At 46.2% G+C, this 22,895-nt stretch overlaps 1 protein-coding gene across 1 annotated transcript in view; it reads right to left on the bottom strand.

Annotated features, from left to right (window-relative positions):
• The window catches only part of PRRC2B (proline rich coiled-coil 2B), a 100,656-nt gene extending 78,223 nt beyond the window's left edge, over positions 1 to 22,433 (bottom strand). Inside the window, exon 1 of the mRNA XM_056860347.1 lies at positions 22,346 to 22,433. The gene's annotated coding sequence lies outside the window, so the exon portion shown is untranslated. The remainder of the gene's footprint in view (positions 1 to 22,345) is intronic.
• Positions 22,434 to 22,895: the final 462 nt, after the last annotated feature.

Raw genomic sequence — 22,895 nt, 5'->3', positions numbered from 1 at the left:
TTCTGGCCACCCGAACTTGCATTTCTTAGCTGCAGTGTTTGCATTTCGCACGCATGCCTGCCTTACCCATTGGTAGAGGAAATTCATTAAAATATTCACAAATTAGATTTCTTTTATTGCCTGCTGCCATTATAGGTTTTCTCCTCCAAGGAGACAATAATATGATAAACCTCAGACTATACACACAAAGATCCCAAGACTTGTAGAGTGTTCTGCTCAAAAAAGTTTCACTTTCATTTTTACTGCTTGCCCCTCCCTCCTCACACTTAGCTCCCTGTGCAGATCTATTCCACTCCTAACAATAATCTATTCATTGAACTTCTTGAAAACGTAGCACTTAAGAGGTAAGGGGTTGATTCTATGTACGTAGATTTGCAAAGGAACAATGGGATTAAGGTCTTTTTCTCAACTCTCTATGTTTATTTTATAACACTTTTTGCCATGAAGAAGAGGCATGTGATCTCTGCAGATACATATCCACAGTTTTGAAGCATCTGTGATCATTTCTTCTAGACAGAAAAACTGCCCAAAATAATCTTACAGAAACTTCTGCAAGAGCATGACATTATGAATGGATTAATGGAATTCATTTACCAAAAATGTTAAACATTGCATGACTATACAGCCTCATGCTACATAATTAAAAACTAACCCTTATTTCCTGATGAATAACCTTTGGACTGTAATGTATCTTAAATAGAAAGCTATTTAAACGATCTTTAGACCGATTTCTCCTCAAAAAGCATTATTTTTTAAAAATACAATTTTTAAAAAAAAAAGCTTGTTTAAATTTTTTAAAAATTGAATCACTGACTTTTATCCACCCTGCCTACTTGACAGGATGACATCACAGCGCTACACGTTCCACCCAGTTTAGCTACATGTTGAAAATGAAGCTGATGATTCCTGTTGCAGATCACACTGATGATCCAAATTCACGAGGAATCCCCGTATGAGCAGATTCTTGGCCCTTTTATAGGATTTTTAAAAAATCATCCAAAGTGGGAAGCCCTTTCAATTCTGTGGCTGCAGGGAGCTTCCCTCTCCACCACAGTTCTGTCACCCAAACAGTTGCTTTCAATCGGGAAACAAGACATGTGGTCTTTAGCACCGCTTGTGGAGTATCTTGGCAGCTAAATTGACCATTAGTACAAGCAAGCTCAGTTGCAAAGCATGCACCCTCTGAACAGTACTGAACCACAAACAGCAACCCAGCCCAGGCCACATATTTTAACACAGAACAAGCAGCCAAGATCATGATGACAGACATTGCAATGGCTTTTGAGACCCCTGTGCTCCAGCCATGACTGTGTGGTCGAGGGCTTAAGTGTCAGCCTACGATATGGAAGACCCGGGTTCGAATCCCCACTCTGCCATGGAAGCCTGCTAGGTGACCTTGGGCTAGTCGCACACTCTCAGCCTAACTTACCTCACAAGGTTGTTATGAGGATAAAACAGAGGAGAGGAGAATGGTGTAAGCCGCTTTGGGTACCCATTGGAGAGAGGCGGGGTATAAATTAAATAAATACACAAGTATCCAAAAATGGGTCTTGCTTTGATACATACCGAAGGGCAAAATGGGGGCATGATGCTTCTGGCTTCCGATGCTTCACACAAGAGGCAATTATTTTGGGGTTAATGACTTTTAAAGGTTTTTCTCTTTCCTAACAAAAGGCAGGCAGGAGGAGAGGAGTCAGTTGCTCACAACCAGAACCCAATTACCAATTATCAAAGGTTCGGAAATGTTAATGGCTATCATGGCTGAAGACAATGAAATGGATTGCTCACACCTCAGCTGGAATCTGACACTTGGAAGTGGAAAAAGAGACTTGGAGATGCTGGATAATATCTTCCTGGAGATTTCATGAAAGGATTCCTGGTCTCACAAGGGGGTGGGAAAACCAAAAAAGATAAAATTCCCTTGGCATAGAAGGAAAGGGGTCCACATTTGGTTGAGTCAATCAGGAGGAAGGTGATTGCATACCTGTGCTCCATCTTGACAGCCACTATTGCTACATGGAGTTGAGAAAGAACTGGCTACCTAGACGAAGACGCCAAGGTAATGGAAAGCTTTTAGCAAACTGTAACTTCTAAATTAAAGAGCCTGTCTTAGAACAAGATCACCTAGGGCATGTATAGAGTGAGGGACAGGAATTTCATGTGTGCATCTTTCCTTTGTTTTTTGTTGATCAAGCTGTTGCTGTGCAGGGAGTATGTGTGTGGACTCCTATTTTCAATAAGTTCTCTACTATTTTAAATGCCCTGACCTGGATGGACCAGGCTCGCCTGATCTCATTAGACCTCAGAAGCTAAGTGGGGTTGGCCCTGGTTAATATTTGGATGGGAGACCACCAAGGAATACCAGGGTTGTTATGCAGAGGAAGGCAAAGGCAAACCACCTCTGTTAAGTCTCTTGCCCTGAAAACCCTACTGGGTTGCCATAAGTGGGCTGAGACTTGACGGCACTTTACATACACATTTTAAATGCTGGCAGTAGTTCTCTGTACTACATGGACCTCCACCACACTAGTTAAAACAGGCACCACCAATGGAAGTGAACTGGTCCGCTGCTAAATCACTTCCCAAGAGTGCACAAGTAAGCCCTCCCCATAGTAACCAGTCACTGGGTGACTAGGAGGAGCCTTAAAAGGGTAACATGGCAGGGAAGCTGCGAGTACTGGCCTTCTTGACTGATAATTCCCAAAACAGCCCATTGGTGGCAGCATACCAAAAGAGAAGAATGAAAAAGAAAACTCCTCTGAGGGTTGGTCAGGGCAGGAAAACAAAGTGTTGTTAGTGTGGAGAGCCAGCATGGTGTAGTGGTTAAGACCAGTGGTTTGGAGTGGTGGACTCTGATCTGGAGAACCGGGTTTTATTCCCCACTCCCCCACATGAGCAGCGGAGGATAATTTGGTGAACTGCATTTGTTTCCCTACTCCTACACATGAAGCCACTGGGTGACCTTGGGCTAGTCACAGCTCTCTTAGAGCTCTCGCAGCCCCACCTACCTCAAAAGGTGCCTGTTGTGGAGAGGGGAAGGAAAGGTGATTGTAAGCCGGTTTGATTCTTCCTTAAGTGGTAGAGAAAGTTGGCATATAAAAACCAACTCCTACTCCTCCTCTCGTCAGGTGGAGACTCGGGATGATCACTGGGCACCTAGGTGCCTTAGATGACCAATGGACCATTGCTTGCATATCATTGGGGCCGTTCCAGCACACCCCAGATGGCATTTCAGACTCAATTACGCAGGACTTTCATGTCAAACAGAGCAGCAATATGAAGATGTGACTGGCCCTCCAAATTATGCCAGTGAGGAGTTAAAAGCGAGCTGGACTTTTGGACTACAAGAAATATACTAATCCCTGGAGCGGCATTTTAGTTCCAATGTGTTATTCTTTTTAATGGTTCATTTGTAAATTTTGGGCTCAAACAAAGCATGAATTTGAGCTGCACTGTCTGGAACGCATCTTATCTATTCCAACTGGCTTGCTATGATCCACGGAGTCCACTGGGGCTTCTGAAGCAACAGACAAACAACGGTAGCAGGATGGGACCAGCCCACCCGACGGTCTCACTGAATTGTTATTCTACACAACAGACCAGAGTGACTCATCACCTGAGCTCTCTGCAAAATCTCCCATTGACGACGCAATTCCCCAGATTCCTGTGGGAGGGAGAACGTTCGTTCGCTACAGCAGGTGTCAGCTGGTTAACAGAGGATGGGGGGGGGGGACACCCTCCAGCCCAGCCAGCAAAACAGACTGCAGGCTGGAGCTGCCAAACAGAAACCCTAGCAACAAACCTGGCTGATGATCTCAGCTTGTATCATTGCACGAACGAAAAAGGATGGCATAAACAACCAAGGCGGCTCTGGGACATGCTGCAGAGATGCTCCAGACACGCTATATTGGGTGAAAACTGGGGGTTCCATGTTCCAAAGTAGGGCCAAGCTGGAGGTGACCCAAGTCTGCCTAAACCCCTGGGGGGGGGCCTGCAACTGAAAGCAGAAATGGGGCATGGATATTGCAAGGGATGAACCCCACCTTTTGCAGTTCATCTTCCCCACACCCAACAGAAGCTTGGGAAAAAAGCCACCAGGACAGGATCCATAGAGGGAAGTCTCTATCAGGAAGGGATGGTTTAGCTCAGGGGTGGGGAACGTCAGGCCCGGGGGCTGCATAAGGCCCTCGAAATCTTTTGGCCCTTCATGGGTCCTGGTAGATCTCTAGCTCAGAAGGATGCTGCCCTGCCTGAATCTCTTGGGCCCAGCTGGGGACACCAGAGCTCAAAAGCGAGTCGCTCTATGTGGCAGACACTCGGAGCCGTCTCCGGTCGTGCCTCCTGGCTAAATGTTTGACCAAATATAGCAGGCTAATTTTTAAGTTGATAATTTTCTATGGCCCCCAAATGATATTATAAATATCCAAATGGCCCTTGGCAGAAGAAAGGTTCCCCACCCCTGGTTTAGCCCCATCACCCCAATCCTAACTGTGCATCCTGTTGAACACATGAAGCTGCCTGATACTGAATCAGACCCTTGGTCCATCAAAGTCAGCATTGTCTTCTCAGACCGGCAGCTGCTCTCCAGGGTCTCAGGCAGGGGTCTTTCCCATCACCTACTTGCCTAGTCCCTTTAATTGGAGATGCCGGGGATTGAACTTGGAACCTTCTGCATGCTAAGCAGATGCTCTACCACTGAGCCACAGCCCTCCCCATGCTTTAAGTCATGCACCACCTTTAGAGCTTAAAGATGCTGGCCAGCCATGACAGCCTTTAATTTCGCCCCTTAACAAAGCATGCAAAAACCACCATGCTAAAGCAAGGCATAAATGATATTTAGTGTACTACATCCTGGCATCATAAACAAAACACATAAGAACATAGATATGTTTTCTTGAACAAAAATTATGACTCCCAGCATAAGAAATGTAATTAGAGTTCACCGTGGAAGATTGCTGTGTAAATTGACTAGTTTAGAAAATTGGAAAAAAATCATATAGTGGGAATATTTGGACAAAGCTGAAGGAGAGGTGTGGGCTTGGGGGGGGCTTCATTCCATTTGGACCAAAGGGACCACCAAAACTCACTTGGGCATCCAGTATTACACCGATTCTACTCCTCAACAGTACTGGCTGAAATGCTGCAATTCCACAAGAATGCAAGAAAAGAATCTCACCTTTCTCGGTTGTTTTTTTTTTTTTTTTTTTTTTTTTTGAAGTTCAGAAATCTACAATTCAGTTTAGAAACTTGGGGTTTTTTGGGGGGACAGACTAACCATCATTAATCTATGAATCTGCAGTGGTCCACGACAGCTAACTGGAATTAGTTTCCAACTGGAATTTTTTCATCAGGTCATGCCTGAGAAGAATAAGGGAAGGGGGAAAGAGTGGGGTTTCCATGAAAGCCCAATAAAAAGCTGAGGTTGTGCACATTTTCACTTAAGCACAGTCAGGGTGGATTTGATTTAAATCAAATCGATTTAAATCACTAGTGAGTAAGACTAGATTTTCATGATTTAAATCACTAGTAAGACTATATTTAAATCATGGTTTTCTACATAAACATCACTTCTTATGATATTGTTTCATTTGGGCCACCAGGCCTTGCATTTCTTTGCTGCAGTGTTTGCATTTTGCACACATGCCTGCCTTATCCATAGGTAGAGGAACTTCATTAAGATATTCCCAAACTGGGTCTCTTTTACGGCCTGCTGCCATTATAGATTTTCTCCTCCAGCGAGAGAATATTGTGATAAATCTCAGGCTATACACACAAATGTAATGGAATCTCAGAGGGGCTATTATCTCCCAGCAGCCCTGGCTCTGGAGAGGCTGGCCTTCCTTTTTCCAGAGGGGAAGAGGGAGGAGGAGAGATACAGTTGGTGGGCCTAGGCTGGAACAGGCTGGCAGGAAGAATAGGCCGAGGAGAAACAGGCTGGTGGAAAGCTGGAAAAGGGGAACCAAGGACTGGAGAAGAGAACTTCAGGGATTCTTGATGCAGGACTGAAGTTCCAGGTAGAGACTTTATTGTTTGGACGATGTCAGGCGAGCCCTGGGAAGAAGGGCCTGGAACCAGTGAACTCTTATTAGTTGACTGGCAAGCACTTCAAGGTCTTGCCAAGGACTTACAGATCCCAGTTACTATTTCCACCACCACCCCTTTGGATTTGCTTCTACATTCAAGTGCCTATTCTGTACAGTTAAGTGTTAGTGCAGTTGTTGGAACCCAGTGGGATTGAGAAGAGGTTGCCAGCCCTGAAGTGCCTTTAGCACTTAGCCCCAAGTCTGAGTTGCACAGACATGCAACTGACCTGCACAATTATTATACAAAGATCCCAAGACTTGTGGAGTATTCTGCTCACAAGGTTGCACTTTCATTTTTACTGCTTCACACTTAGCTACTTGTGCAGATCTATTCCACTCCAAACAATCTATTCATTGAACCTATTGGAACTTAGCATTGAAGAGGTAGGGTTGATTCTGTGTATATAAATTTGCAAAGGAACAATGAGATTAAGGTTTTTTCCTCAACTCAGTATGTTTATTTTATAACATTTTTCCTGTGAAGAAAAGGCATGTTATTTCTGCAGACACAAATTCACACTTTTGAGAACTGCAAAAACAAGCATCTGTGATAATAGCTTCTCGTTTGAAAAACTGCCCCAAATATTCTTACAGAAACCTCTGGAAGAGCATGACATTGTGAATGGATTAATGGAATTCATTTACCAAAAAAATTTAAACATTGCATAAATATAAAGCCTCATGCTACATAATTAAAGACAAATCCTTATTTCCTGATGAATAGCCTTTGGACTATAATGTAACTTAAACAGAAAACTATCTTCAGAAAGATTTTTCCTCCAAAAGCATTTTAGTTTAAAAAAAATCCAATTTAAATCAAAAAAATCTGGTTTAAATCAAAAAAATCTGATTTTTATTTTTTTAAAAAAAATCATTAATTTTTATTCACCCTGAGCACAGTTATGTCAACCACCTGAATGCTGTCTGGGATTCTACCCCTTAGAACTGCCAAGGTGTGCTGGAAAGCATGGGGCGATGCTGGATGTATTCCTGAAAAGCAGGTGGGTTGCTGAAACATTCAAGTGGACAAGGGGGGGTCCTATAATGGTCCTTCCCGCCTTCCACCCTAAGCTTACCAAACCAGAATACATTTTGCAAAAAAGTGAAAAAAGACCCTGTAGAATAAATTCTACAAACCAACACATGCAATAATCTGTACCAGTCACAAAATTCTACTTTTTAAATGCAGAATTTTTAATGCCTGACCACAGAATCTAACATCGCCCTCTATCCACCTGCCACTGCAAAAATATTCCTCCATTTCATCCCCAAAATAGCTCTGCCAAAGAAAGAAGGCTAGGAAAACATTCCCGGGTCCTTATCTCTCTCATCAAACTACTAGTGTTTTCCTGCTCAGCTGGTCCCCACCTTCAGTAGTCTAGAACAGTACCACGTTTGCTGAATCTCAGACCAGATGAGCAAGTACCCGTGCTTCCAGCTCTGAACTTACGCAGTATAGCACAGACAGGGGGAAGGGAGAGACAGCATGGTTAAGGGTGGTGGTTTGGAGAGGTGGACTCTGATCTGGAGAACCAGGTTTGATTCCCCACTCCACATGAGGCTAATCTGGTAAACCGGGTTGGTTTCCCCACTCCTCCACATGCAGCCAGCTGACCTTGGGCTAGTCACAACTCTCTTACAGCCCATTCCCGAGCTGTCGGCGGCCGGGGACGGCAGGGAGGAGGCGCTGCTGCGGAGCCTCCTAACCCGTTTCCCGGATGCCGATAGCTCGAAAAAGCCTTTTAAAAAAGTTTAAATTTTAAATGGGGATTTTCACCCCATAGACAACAGCGAGGCTGCGCCTGCTAAAAAGCAGGAGCAACACTGCCATTCTCGCCACCGGTGTGCCAGGGACAGGGAGCTGCCTAAAGGTAGCTCCTCCCCCCAGCACGCCCCCCGAACACCAGCGCAGGACTTCACGCCAGTGGGATGCCGGTGGAACGCCCCGGCGGCATCCCAGGGTGGCGCTGACGCAGCAGCACCAGGAGACCAGCGTCCAGGCCTCCCTGCCAGCGTTGGGGCCATTTATGGCGGCATAAGTAGCCCGGACGCCAGCATGGGGGCCCCCAACGCTGGCACAACCCCTTCCTGGTCTCCTGAGGACTTTCGTCCTCAGAAGTAAGGAATGAGCTGTTAGAGCTCTCTCAGGTGTCTGTTGTGGGGAGGGGAAGGGAAGGTGATTGTATGCAGGTTTGATTCTTCCTTAAGTGGTAGAGAAAGTCAGCATATAGCAACCAACTGTTCTTGCTTGCTTGCTTGCTTCCCCCCCCCCTCCATGTGACATGGGGGCACTCAGGTTGGGAGATGGATACCTAACCCCCCCCCAACCTTCATTCCCCCATCCTCCAGCCCAGAATATATGAAAAAATGGTAGGGGCTCTGACTGTTCTGAAGCTAAGAGTCCTAGGATTGGCTGGGAGGAAGACAAGAATAGATTTAAGTAAAATGGTGAAGGAAATTTTCCCTCCAGTTCTAATCTACTGCACCTCTCCCAAAAATTCTTTAAACTGCTAAGGAAGCAAAGCCTTTAAAAATTTGTAACGTCCTAGAACTGGGGGGGCAGGGGAGATTTGGGTTGGAGGATGCATGACTCCAAGGTACCCGTATGGCAGATTAAGATGTTCCTCCCCACACCCTCACTTTTTCTTCCCCTTCCTTCTTTTCTGAACTGCCCTCAACATTCTGAGGCTCCCAGAGGGCAGTGAGCATGCTCAGTCCCCACTGGAGTGTTTTGAGGTTCTTTCCCCCTCCCTCCCTCCCCATATTTATGCTGCATACCTGGGGGCCTTCTAGCTATACAGAAATGCATCCTTCTGTGGGTGGCTCCTGCTTTCACTGCCCTACTAACAGGCACAAAATGATGGTTTGCTACGGAAAGAAGCCAGTAAAAACATAAAACCATTTATTATGTTACTCTCTGGCAGACTCAAGAAACAGGGCATGAAGGTGGGGCTATGCACATGAGACTATGTAGAAATGATTGGCGTCACCAAGAACAAAGAAGGATTTGCCAAAAGGTGTCCCTATACGACCCTTTCGTTTCTTCCCTTATGAATGAATGGCTGCCATTCATTTTTATGGAGCAATGTGAAGTTCTACTATTGGGAACACAATTATAATGTGAGCGTAACTTGCTTCCCCCCACCCCACCTGGAAGTTGCTAAATAAGTAAAAGTAGTTTAGGACTAATAGGAAAGTCAGTTTGGGATATAGTTCCATTTCCCCCCAAAATGACCACTTTATTTGAGGGGGCTACTTCAAAATTTCTGGAAATTTGATATCAGCTCCCCAAACTGCAGGAGAGTTCTAAAAAAAAACCCAAGAGCAATGATACCAACAACCCATTTGAAACAGAGGCCTCTAATTCCACAAAAGGGGCGATGGAATCTATGAGAGCAAAAAGGAAAGGAACAAATATACAGAAGTTAAAAATAATTTTTAAAAAACCAACTCCAATGCAAAAACACACTCCAATTGTTTCAAGCTATGCTCAGAGAAGAAAAAAGAAAAGGGAATGAAACCCGACCTAAAAAACAGAAACTGGGTACCCAAGGTTGGGTGGGATAAATAAAATAAATAGTTAGTGAAAATATAATTTATTTAAGACGCTATGTCAAGATAAAAATTATTTTTTAAAAATAGTTAAAACAGCACAATGGCATTTCCTAAGGTTGATATATTGTAACCACATTTCAGGCCTATACAGACAATTATATATCAGACCTGGTCTACCTGGTTGATAATTGCACACACAGTTTATATGGGAGACATAAACAGCCCAGTATAACAACTTGTAGACAATCTAACCGGATGTTTGTATAATTGGAAATATACTATACAACCTATATACATGCCTGGCCTGATATATAACTGTCTGTCTATGTTTATAAGACATAAGAGCCCCCGTGGCTCAGAGTGGTAAGCTACAGTACTGCAGTCCAAGCTCTGCTCACGATCTGAGTTCAATCCCAACAGAAGTTGGTTTCAGGTAGCCGGCTCAATGACTTAGCCTTCCATCCTTCCGAGGTCGGTCAAATGAGTACCCAGCTTGCTGGGGGTAAAGGGAAGATGACTGGGGAAGGCACTGGCAAACCACCCCATAAACAAAGTCTGCCTAGTAAACGTCGGGATGTGACGTCAGGAATGACCCGGTGCTTGCACAGAGGACTACCTTTACCTTTTATATGTTTATATATCTGTAAATATGTGTGTATGTTTTACATGGGTTTCAATTGACCACTGAGGAATGCCAAATAGGCTGAAACCCGTCTGGCATGTAGTTACAGCAGTGGTGGCGAACCTATGGCACGCATGCCAGAGGTGGCACTCAGGAACCCTCTCTGTGGGCATGCGAGCTGTCGCCCCAGCACAGAGTTCGCCTGAGTTCGTTCCCCCGGCTGAGGAGGCTGGGGACCAACGGTGCCTTCCCAGCTCCTCTGGGAAGCGCCAGACTTCTTCCCAGTGCCTTCTCCGCAGTCGCCGGCTGTGCGCTCCAGAAGTGAAGACAACGACGAGCCTTCTGCCGAGGACTGGAAGAGGCGGAGCTGGGACGGGGCTGGACCGGGAGTGGGACGCCTGGGCGGCCGTCTGCGGCAGGCTGGTTGGTGACTGCAGTGCAGGGGGTTGGCGGTGAGGGCCGAACGGGGGCCCGCCTGGCGTTTGTGCTGGAGCCAAGCCCTTCGCTTGGGTTTCCACTCTGCTCGTTCATGCAACCGAAGGTGTCTCTGAGCGTGTGCAGAGGGCTGTCCCCACCATCAGCCCCCCCCCCCGCATAACAGTCTTTTTTAATTCGTATGAAGTTAGCAGTTGGAAAAAGAACCAAACTGAAGGGGTGGGGGCTATGCTCCAGCTGCTTTCCTTCCCCCGCTCGGCCGCCCATGCAGGGTGGCCAACCTCGAGGTAGTAGCAGGAGATCTGCTATTTCAGCTCACCTGGAGAAAATGGCCACTTTGGCAATTGGACTCTATGGCATTGAAGTCCCTCCCCAAACCCCACCATCCTCAGGTTCCACTGCAAAAACCTCCCGCAGGTGGCAAAGAGGGACCTGGCAACCCCTAGCCCCATGTAGACTTCTAGCTGTGTTGGCACTTTGCGATAAATAAGTGGGTTTTGGGTTGCAGTTTGAGCACTCAGTCTCTAAAAGGTTCGCCATCACTGGGTTACAGTATATCAACCGTCAAAAATGTCATTGTGCTGTTTTAACAATTTTTTAAAATAATTTTTATCTTAACATAGTAAAAATATAATTTATTTAAGGCGCTATCAATTTATTTTATTTATCCCACCCAACCTTGGGTACCCAGCAAGCTATGCTCAGCTTCAGGGATACTTGCAAAAATAAAATATCTAAACCTACTATAAAAATTCACTTTATCTTTTGGAGAACTATTTTTAAAATGGGCGACTTAACTGACCCTTGACCCAGATGGCCCAGGTTAACCCGATCTCATCAGACCTCAGAAGCTAAGCAGGGTCGGTCCTGGTTAGTGCTTGGACAGGAGACCACTGAAGAAGTCCTGGGTTCCTATGCAGAGGCAGGCAACCACCTCTGGATGTCTCTTGCCTTGAAAATCCCACGGGGTTGCCATAAATCAGCTGCGACCTGATAGCAGTTTCCACCATCACCATTTAACTGATCCATTGGCCACTTTCAAGACAAAAAGAGCTCTCTTTTTCGGTTTGTCAGCTGAGATAACAGGGCTTGAATGCTATCAGCAGACATACTCAGAAAATACAGAGAGAGAGGGAGAGAACTTCAGAGACTTGATGAGGTTTCTAGCAACAAACTTTATCCAGTCCAAAATACAAAGTCCATCACGTGCCCTGTTAACCAAAAAGTGGCTGATGAGTTCCTAACGGTTAAGAACCAACTGCAGACACGGACACAGCCGAATGACCCACATCCTACATCCCAGGACAACTGATGGGAGGGGCTCTGGCTCAGTGGTAGAGCAACTGCTTGGCAAGCAGAAAGTCCCAGGTTCAATCCCCGGTATCGCCAGTTAAAAAGACTAGGCAGGTAGGTGATGTGAAAGACCCCTGCCTGAGACCCTGGAGAGCCGCTGCCAGTCTGAGTGGACAATACTGTCTTTGATGAACCAAGAGTCTGAATCAGTATAAGGCAACTTCATGTGTTCATGTGATGGCAGAGCTTCGGTGGATGGAGTGAGTATATAGTTCCATTGAGAAGGAAACCCTCCAGCACTGGGATGGGACTGTAATTATTAAGTTTTTTATGAATCCAATTTGTGCCAAAAAAACCCACCATCCTTCAAATTTTTACCCTACACTTTCTCCAAGGAGCTCATGGTGACATAGATGGTTCTCCCCCCACCCATTTAACCCTCGCAACAACAACCTTGCCAGGTAGATTAGGTGGAGAAGGAGCAACTGTTCTTGGTCACCCAGTGAGCTGTAGGGCTGTCTGGAGATTTGGACCTGGGTCTCCCCACTGCTAGTCCAACAATCTATCTACTACACCACGCAGGCTCTCACATGGTCCATATGGTTCTTCTGGTGGCTATTTGAACTGGTGAGGTAACATGACCATTTAGCTTTTTTAAAAATATCAATTTTAAGCCTACACATTTCATGTGGCCTCTTTTATCCCCCCCCCCAATTATTTAATTACGCAACTTGCAAGCTGCCTTGGAGAAGAATTTGGCAGAAATCCTGCAGCAAAGTCACCAAGAGCCCAACAGGAGAAAAGACTGAACAGGATATCAATTTAATAAATAAATAACTTTGTTGGATCAAAAAATGAAAGACAGTGTTAATTCCACTCTCCCTGTCTTACCTTAGTACCCTAGGTGTAAACTACAAATAATGTTTCACCAAACAAGACCATTGTGAAGTCAATGCAAAAAAAAAAAAAAGTCGAATGAATGAATGAAAAAAGGACTCTGCATTATCTGAGGTCCATTCTTAAACATGCATTTTCCAGGTCTCATATGCAGAACACTACATCCAGTTATACCCAAAGGATAACACAAAGAATTTGTGAAGAGCCACAGACCTCTGTGTGTGGATTATATGCCGTAAAGTCGCTTCCAAACTTATGGCAACCCTATGAATAAACGTCCTCCAAAAATGTTCTATCATTAACAATCTTGTTCAAGTCTTGCAAACTTGAAGGCCCGTGGCTTCCTTCACTGTGTCAATCCATCTCATCTTGGGTCTTCCTCTTTTCCTACTGCCTTCAATTTTTCCTAGTATATGTCAATAAAGACAATAATGCTAAGTAAAAAACTGCTTCCAAGTGACTTCCAAGGCCGAAATCATGAATGCAGGCTAGCAACTCTTCGGCCTTATTTGCAAGTGGCAGTTTTTAAAGACGAATGACACCAGGGGCATCAACAATCCTTGCTCAAAAATATCCTGATAATCCAAAAACTCAATGTGATTTGCCCATTTCGCCCAAAAAGCCATAGGACTTTGGCATCTCGCTCTCACTCTCACGCACACACAAACACTGTCTGTGTTTGGAAATTAAAATCTACTTATCTCGACAGAGTTTTATTTTGCAAATAAACAAGATAATGGCTATGTAGGCCACAAAGTTCCCAGTTTAGATCTTGCTGTGAACTCACAAAATGGCTTTAGGCACACTCTCTCAGCTTCAGCTCCCTATCACCACAACCACAGCTAGAAGACAGGATTAATAATTCTGATCTACTTTACGGGGATGCAAATTCCAGCAGGGTAACCGTGTTTAGCCTGTTGCAACAACAACAACAACAAACAATTTCTTGGGTTGCCTTAAACGCAATAAATTTAAGAGGGATGCGGTATCAACAGAGCAGACATTTGATTATCCTCATATAAAGTACTCTGAAACCCTTAAAGTTCTTTTATTTTAAATACATACATCATCAATATATCCGATTCTCAACATGGCCTCGTATGTCGACACTTAAATCCAGAGACTGGGACTGTGAACAGACAAGACAGATCTTTCTACAAACCTAAGGGGAAAAAAACAGGGTTGCAGAAAAAATCTGAAATTTAAAAAAAGAGTGTAAGAACCAAAGAAAGGAGAGAGGCTATAGGGGCTTCCAGGGAAGGGGGAAAGGATATAGTGGGGGAGGGGATAATGAGATGCCCCCCACAAGTCCTTGCAGTTCCCCTTCTTGTATATATGTAATACATACACACTTAGCGTTTTTCAGTGGTACGTTCAAAGTTTATGAACAGCGCATTTTATTTTTATTTTTTTGGCAAGACCTCTTTCCAGGACTGCCACAGGGATTCCACCCTGCCTGCCCTACTTTACAATCACTGAACAAAGTGGAGTCATCATCCGGAGAACGAGCAAGCTTTGCAGTAACGCAGTTGTAGGTGAAGTGACTCATGGGGATGTAGCTACACTGTGCTGGCATGTATCCAGGTCACAAGCAGAAGGTTTATTTATTTACTTTTATTGGATTTATATCCCGCCCTTCCCCTACCAAGGCAGGGTTTAGGGTGGATACTGTCTCGACAGTCAAGATAAAGAGACAAAAGAAAAACAAGGCTCAGAAGTTTAACGTTCAGGAAGCAAGAAAGGGGGGCCCTGTTGTCAGGGCTGCCAGTAATCCTCCATCTTCACAAGTAGGGTTGCCAGCCTTCAAGTGGTGGCTGGAGATCTGCTAATACAACTGATCACCAAGCGAGAGAGATCACTTAACCTGGAGAAAATAGCCACTTTGGCATTTGGACTCTATGGCACTGAAGCCCCTCCTCTCTCCAAACCCTGCCCTCCTCAAGTTCCACCTCCAAAATCTCCAGGTATTTCCCAACCTGGAGCTGACAACCCTATTCACAAGTGAAGGTGGTCTGGCCCGTCCAACCAGCAAGCAATCCTCGACCCCTTTTGGCAGAGGTCAAGGAATTCCATACAAACCACTCTGGCCTGTTGGTCCAAACAGGCTTCTTTGGCTGATCTCTCTGACATATCACCCTTCAGCCAGAGCCCACAAGCTGAACCCCCCCAGCTGACCAAAGGGCCAACTGTACTAACACAGGTTATTTACACATGGGTACTTTCACTCACGTTTGCCCCCAGTCTGTCTCAGTTGTTCCTTGGAGTTATGCATGAGTTTTCCGTCCATTAGAGATGACCTCGCTGCCAGCCCTCACAAATCCTGGACCTTCCCATTCCTCTGTTAACCCAATTCTTCCCTCTCCCCTGAGCTCAGCCTGGGGGAAATCCCAGTGCATAGGGCAAAGCACAGGACACCCAAGCTTGTTTTCCTGCATTGTGCAGAGGGTTGGACCAGATGGACCTGGTGGTCCCTTCCAACTCTATGATTCTAATTACAAAGCCGTGTGTTAAAGAGGTGGGGATTCAAAGGCTTCCTACTTTCCGGGAGCTCTGTCTGAGCAGAAGAAAGGTTTGGATTCCCCCCCTTCAGATTGCTCCGCTTTTTGTTTTTTCTTCTTAAAATGTTTTTTTATTTGGCAATTGGATTTTGGGGGGGGGGGGTTTCTCTCACAGTAAACACCAATAAGTAAGCCATTTACAAAGCAGCATTAAAAGAGGTGGGGGCTGATTTGAGCTTGGAGACTGCTGTTGCAGAGATTCCCAACAGGAAGGTGTGGGTCCAGCAAGCAACGAAACTCAGGTAAAACTCCGATGCATAAACGACCACGGTCCTTGCTGCCACTTCTAGGATTCAACTGCAACATCTTGACCCTCTAATCAGCAATGGCCCACATACACCACAGAGGTTCAGAGACAAAGTATATTGGGCTCTTTGAGAGTCACAGCCAACAGCAGCATTCGATTTAGTATACAAAGTTCAAGCGATGTGCCATTTGGGGCCTAAGGCTAGCCCGACCTCATCAGATCTCAAAAGCTAAGCATGCGCAGCCCTGGCTAGTTTTTGGATGGGAGACCACCATGGAATACCAGGGTCATGACATGGAGGCAGGCAGTAATGTACCACCTCTGATCGGCTCTTGCCTTGAAAACTCTATGGGGGTCGCCATAAGTCATTTGACAGCACTTTCCACCGCCAAATATATGGCAGAACGAGGTGGCAGACCTCGTGCTTAATGCTCCTCTACACAATGAAAATTAACACTATAGGAGTGCGCTGGGCCAGAACCCCCCCCCCAATGAGCTATTTTCTTTTTCTCAGGGGAATTTTAAAAAGGCATACACGCACATCCGGAACTGTGCATCTGAAGAGATACTCTATCACTTCAGGATTGTACCTCCTCATTCTGCTGAACAAGTAGCCTACAGTTCCTCAAGTCACTGGTCCAAGACAACTCTGGACCCCAGGCCCAACAACAGAACACAACCACAACGCAACAACAGAAGCTTTGCCTGGCTGAAGCACTCTCTTTCCAAGAGTAGAGCAAGAGGCCTTGAAATGGTTTAACAGTCAGACGACACCAGAAGACCGGGACATTTTTCAGGACTCTTTCAAAGTACGTTATCTTCCAGCCTTCATCTCCACTATCGCTTTTAAAGTGACGGTTGATCTTGGCAGATCTCAGAAGCTAAGCAGGGTCAGCCCTGGTTAGTATTTGGATGGGAGACCACCAAGGAATACCAGGGTTGCTATGCAGAGGAAGGCACTGGCAAACCAGCTCTGTTAGTCTCTTGCCATGAAAACCCCAAAAAGGGGTTGCCATAAGTCGGCTGCGACTTGACAGCACTTCACACACACAGTATAGGGAAGTGGTCGTGAAGAGAGCCAGCATGGTGTCGTGGTTAAGAGCAGTGGACCCTAATCTGGAGATCCAGGTTTGATTCCCCACTCCTCTACATGAGCAGTGGACTCTAACCTGGGGAGGGGCTGTGGCTCAGTGTCACAGCATTTGTTTGGCATGCAGAAGGTCCCAGGATTAATCCTCGGCATCTCCAGTTAAAGGGATTAGGCAAGTAGGTGATGTGAAAGACCTCTACCTGAGACCTGGAGAACCACTGCCGATCTGAGTACACAATACTGACTTTGATGCACCAAGGGCCTGATTCATTTTAAGGCAGCTTTATGTGTTCATGTGAACCGGGTTGGTTTCCCCACTCCTACACATGAATCCTGCTGGGGGACTTTGGGCTAGTCACAGTTCTCTCTGAACTCTCTCAGCCCCACCTACATCACAAGGTGTCTGTTGGGGGGAGAGGAAGGGAAGGCATTTGTAAGCCAGTCTGATTCTCCTTAAAAGGTAGAGAAAATGGGGATATAAAAATCAACTCTTCTTCTATACTGCTCACAAAATTGCAGGGTTAGCCCGAGCTAAAAGCGAGGAAAGGTGAAATTATTAAGGTGCTCGAGTTTAGCAGCCACATAAATAGGCAGCCATTGCGTAACATTTCTGGACATTCTAAAACCATGGAGAGAGAGAAAACTGCAAAAAATGGAAAATCTTTTTTTTTAATATATGCAATATTGTCTTGCTTCTCAAACCTACATTTAAGAGCATAAAATGCATAATTTATATCTTAGGCATATAAAATTGTACTGTTTTGCACGTTTATGGAACTTAGAAGCAGAAAGCACCTTGGGGAACAATCCTAAACAGGTATACTCATAGCTAAGTCCCTTTTCCTTCAACCAGGTTTATGCCCAGGAAAACATTCTTAGAATGGCAGCCTTCGTTTTCTCCCACCAAAATGGAGAAAGCTACAAACAGCTGAACTCTGTGCATATGTATCTTAGTATTGGGTACGAAAAAATAAGTCAAAAACAGAAAGCAATTCTTGGACTAAATAACAGAAAAGTATTATTGAACAAAAACAGACTCATACAATCCCAACAGGACTAGGAGCATACTAAAGTACTGAGAAACTTTATAATACTGAAAACACTGAAGTCTTCAATAGAGTATTATTATTCACATTACAGCATTTTAACTGTTGGTAAAATTAGTCACATTTAAACAATGCAAATAGATGAATCATTTTCTAGTGCTGTAGAAAAATCTTCATACTACACATTTTGAGTAAAAACCTTATTTTTAAAAGAATTTATTCCAAAACAGAAAACATTTTGTTGGGATTTTTTTCAGACCATCCAACTTTTCTGTTGGGAAAACTGAAAAAGGCCCTTGGAACAAAAGAAACAAACAAAAATAAAACAAACAAAAACAGCACCCCCATATTTTTCTAGGCCTTCATATCTCCGCATTGAAAACATAACCAAGTTTTATAGTACCTATCACATTGGGGGCTTACAGCTGAAGTTTTTATACCAGTTTGTCGGTGGGCAGGACCAAAAATGTAGACATGTACCCCAATGATGCCCTGACCTGTCTGGCCCAGGCAAACCTGATCTCTCAGATCTCAGAAGCTAAGCCGGGTCAGCCCTGGCTAGTACTTGGAGGGGAGACCACAAAGGAAGGCCAAGGTCAGTACTCAAAGGAACGCAATGGCCAGTCACCTCTGAAGCCTCTTGCCCTGAAAACTCCATGAGGGGTTGCCATAGGTCAGCTGCAACTTGATGGCCCTTGACACACACACCCCCAATGACACAGAAAGAATCAGAAAGAATAACTGTCCTCTTATTGGTTCTCCCCTAAATTCCTACAATTTTGTCTTCCTCTGCATAACACGATGGCTGGCCGGCTGGCCAGGTACCACCACCACCCCCAGAAGTTCGCAAGCAGGGCATGAAGATAATCAGCCCCCCTCTACTGATTGTCATTTTGGATCCAGAGGTATACTACGTCTGAAGACGGGGGTTCCATTTAGCTACCATGTCAGAGGAAGACACTTTCTTCCAAAGCAAGAAGCAATGGCAGGTGATTGCTGGCCAAGAGACCGCCAGTAGTAACCAGCCACCACTTGTCTTGATCTTCTTGGGGAGGCTTCTGGGATGGACAGTCAGCTCACAAAGAGTGCTAGCCTCAGTGCTGAGACCGCAGCCCAGACCACAATGACCATTTTACTTATTAGGGTTGCCAGCTCCGGGTTTGGAAATACCGGAAGATTTGGGGGGTGGAACCTGAGGAGGGTGGGGTTTGGAGAGGGGAGGGACTTCAATTCCATAGAGTCCAATTGCCAAAGCGGCTATTTTCTCCAGGGAAACTGATCTCAATGGGCTGGAGATCAGCTGTAATAGCTGGAGATCTCCAGCTAGTACCTGTTGGCAACCCTATTACGTAGTAAGGAAATGTAGGCTACCACTTCTCCCAAAACTGCCATCCAGGGGAAAGCCAGCAACAAGTGGGTGAGCTGTCTTCCAGAAAAGCTTATCCAGGGTTATTAATTTTGCTAGCGAGGAATCCCTGATACTGGCTTCCCTCAAACATGGTCTGAAAACGTGTGTGTGTGTGTGATACTGGTTTCCCTCAAACACTGTCTGAAAACGTGTGTGTGAACTTAAGGTGACCCTCTAGGGTTTTCAAGGCAAGAGAAGTATAGAGGTAATTTGTTATTGCCTGACTCTGAGTAGCAACCCTGGACTTCCTTGGTGGTCTCTCATCCAAACACTTACCAGAACTGGCCCTATTTAGCTTCCAAGATCTGACAAGTTCGAGCTAGCCTGGGCCATCCAGGTCAAGGCCTGAAAACCACCGACACAGGCCAATTCCCATCCTCTAAATCCCCAACGCAAGCAGCAGGAGAAACTTCTCATCCCATAAAGCAGAATATCTTGATCCTGACCAGCTGAAAGGTACCCCACCCCCAATTACTAACAAATTGTGAAAATGGAGCAAAATATTTGTACATTTGTCCCTCAAAAAGAGGGTCATAAAGTGTACCCCAAAGCAATTAAACTAGTCCTACACCCCTCTGAAAGTTAAACTGTGAGAATAAGTAGTTTAAGACTATATGTCTAAAAGGTATGCACACCTTTCTCCCTCAAGTTGGGTAACTTGAAGTGTACCCTGAAACTACTGAGCTGCAAAAAAGCGTACTCCCTAAGCTGTGGTTTTGTGAAAAGGGATGCTTCCAAGAGCATGCGAGAAGAAAGCAAACAGAGCTTTCTAGTATTTATATGTGGTTCCACTGCAAAGCCCCCAATCCTTCAACTTGACCTTGGGCTCTCAATCTTAAACCCTTTGAAATAAGGGCACAAAACCTTGATTCCAACAGAAGGCAAATGGATGATGGAGAAAGCACAGCCACTAATAACGCATCCCCACAAAACTGCAACAGAAATTGCACCTGCTAGAAGCCAACTCGAGTTCCCAAATCAGGACACAATCCCGAAAACCGAGCTCCGCTCCTTCTGCCCTCCACCACACACATGGAATTGTGAAAAAGAGGGATACAGCAACACCCTGAAGGATTAACGTCTTGACTGATTCGAGATGCAACAAGACAATCCACACCTTGAGGAATAACAAGCTCCATTTTGTGCTGAGCTGAAAGCAATTAAGAGCGGAGCTCTGAATGGGGGCATCAGGTGACCACCTGGTAGCATTCCCACAGAGGAAACTTCCAAGATTTTCGGTTCGCCTCACCGCTGATCCAAGCTCCAGGCAGCTTTGGTAATGAAAACCTAAGTTCAAAGCTAGTAAAATGCATACCAAGTGGCGTTTTCTCCACACCCCAATTAAATGCACAAGCCTGCTAAAACAGACATACAATTCTTATTTAACCTCTCCCTAACCAGCACTATTTCCAATGCAAATGCACCAGCCGAGAAGGGGCAAAGAGTGAATGTTTAACGTTTTAGAGCAGAACAATGCATTTCCACATTCATCCCACTCCGTACCCATGCCCCTTGCTTTCATGCATCTCAAGGCACCCTCCCTGACTCCACTTCTCCAGGTTAAGAATCATTTCCCCAAACTACTCAAAGCCACACCACTGTCAATTGTAAACACTGGCCTCAAACCTCCAGTGGCATAACATCAACAATGAGAATCCAAATTCCGATTTCCTGACACCCCCTCTTTTTTGCATGTGCAACACCAAAAGTCATTAAAAAAAAGATTTCTGCACTCCTGCCCCCAAATGCCATTTTTTACACTCGATCAGGCGTACCGTGCTGAAGAACAGGGCGATAAACGGAGCTTTTTTCAAAAGATGCAGCTTAAAACCTATACAATTTGGGCTGCAGCCCCATCCCAATTAGACAGGAGCCAAGGCCGAGAGGTTGTTTTACAGCTTGGAACGGCAGAACACACACACACACACACACACACACACACAAATAAGAGATCCAGGCCTGCTTCAACCACCCGACCCACTATCAAAACAATGGAAGCCAAACCTGGACTTTTCACAGTGGGTAGCCGTGTTAGTCTGTCTGCAGTAGGATAAAAGAGCAAGAGTCCAGTAGCACTTTAAAGACTAACAACAATATTTTCTGGCAGGGTATGAGCTTTCGTGAGCCACAAAAGAGCAAGAGTCCAGTAGCACCTTAAAGACTAACAACAATATTTTCTGGCAAGGTATGAGCTTTCGTGAGCCACAAAAGAGCAAGAGTCCAGTAGCACCTTAAAGACTAACAACAATATTTTCTGGCAAGGCATGAGCTTTCGTGAGCCACAGCTGTGGCTCACGAAAGCTCATACCCTGCCAGAAAATATTGTTGTTAGTCTTTAAGGTGCTACTGGACTCTTGCTCTTTTATACTACTGGGTTTTTCAGAACAAAACAAAAAACTCACCTTAGGCAAAACAGCAATGCTGAAGGCAATGCAATTGGGGGGGGGAACCCACAGCCCTGTATTCAGAGCCCCCTCCCCCCAATGCATGCAACACCCCCCACATTGTGTGCCATCTGTAAGGGAGAGGCAGAGGGACGGGGGCGGCTGCTCAGACAGGCCCACGTCTGCTCCCGACCAAGGGCAGCCTCCGTTCTCCATCACTCAGGAGGGGATCGATTTTGCAAAACCGTCGCGTTGGAAACAATGCATTAGGGGGGGGGTCGATCGTAGGAACTTCTACGGGGAGGGGGGAGGGAAGGTATGGGGGGAGGGGGGAGTGAAGGTATGGGGGGGGGGGAGCAGGCGAACCAACGCCCTTCCAGCCTCTCGGCTCCCTTGCAAAAGCTCCCCCTCTCCCCTCCCAAGAAAGAGACCCAGAGAGGGTTTCACACACACACACACACCCAATTGTATTTATGGCTCTTCGGAATCCGAATTGGGGGGCAGGGGAGATGGCGCTTCGCTGCCCAAGGAAGGGGGGCTGCTCGCCCCCTTCCCAAGGAGAACCGGAGGGACGGTGTGGGGCGAGCGCCGAGGCCGCCTGCCTCGCTCAGGCTCCATTTTCGGGCTGCCGCGGCCGGGCCGACCCCCCCGCCCCACCTCCCCCCCCGCCCCACCTCCCCCCCCACCGAAAAGGGGCCCCGGCCTCCCCGCGGCCCCCCATACCCACCTGTGGTGGTCGTCAAGAGCCGGGCGCGCCTTAGGGGGCCGGTGGCGGGGGGGCGGGGGGGCTCGGGGGGCAGGATGGCTACGGATGGCGGCGGCACGGGCCTCCCAGGCTTCTCTCGGCGGCCTCTCCGCGTCGTCTGCTGTTGTTGCTGCCTCCGCCTCTCCCGTCTCTGGCGAAAGGCCTGTCAATCCCCGGCCTAGAGTGAGCCGCTCTCCCCGCCGCGGCCAGGCTTGCCAAAAGGGACAGCGCCGCCTGGCGGGCCCGCCGGGGAGTGCAGCCGGGCGCTGGCGGAGGGGGGAGCTGGAAAGGGGGGGGGAGAGGCCTGAGCGGGAGGAGGAGGAGGAGGAGGAGCAAGAGCCGCAGAGAAAGGGGAGCCGAGACGCGAAAGGAGAAGAAACGAGGCAGAGGAGGGAGGAAAGAGAGTACAGGTCCGAAGGAGGAGAATGAAGGGGAAAGCATGGAAGAACTGCTGAAAAGGAGAGGAAAAGCAAAAAAAAAAAGAGAGAGAGAGAGAGAGAGAGAGAGAGAGAATAAAAAGGAGCTGAAAGGT

Source organism: Euleptes europaea, chromosome 14 (genome assembly GCF_029931775.1).
Source record: "Euleptes europaea isolate rEulEur1 chromosome 14, rEulEur1.hap1, whole genome shotgun sequence".
Taxonomy (NCBI): Eukaryota; Metazoa; Chordata; class Lepidosauria; order Squamata; family Sphaerodactylidae; genus Euleptes; species Euleptes europaea.
The sequence above is the reverse complement of the archived record's forward strand: the minus strand, read 5'-3'. Positions and strand labels throughout refer to the sequence as shown.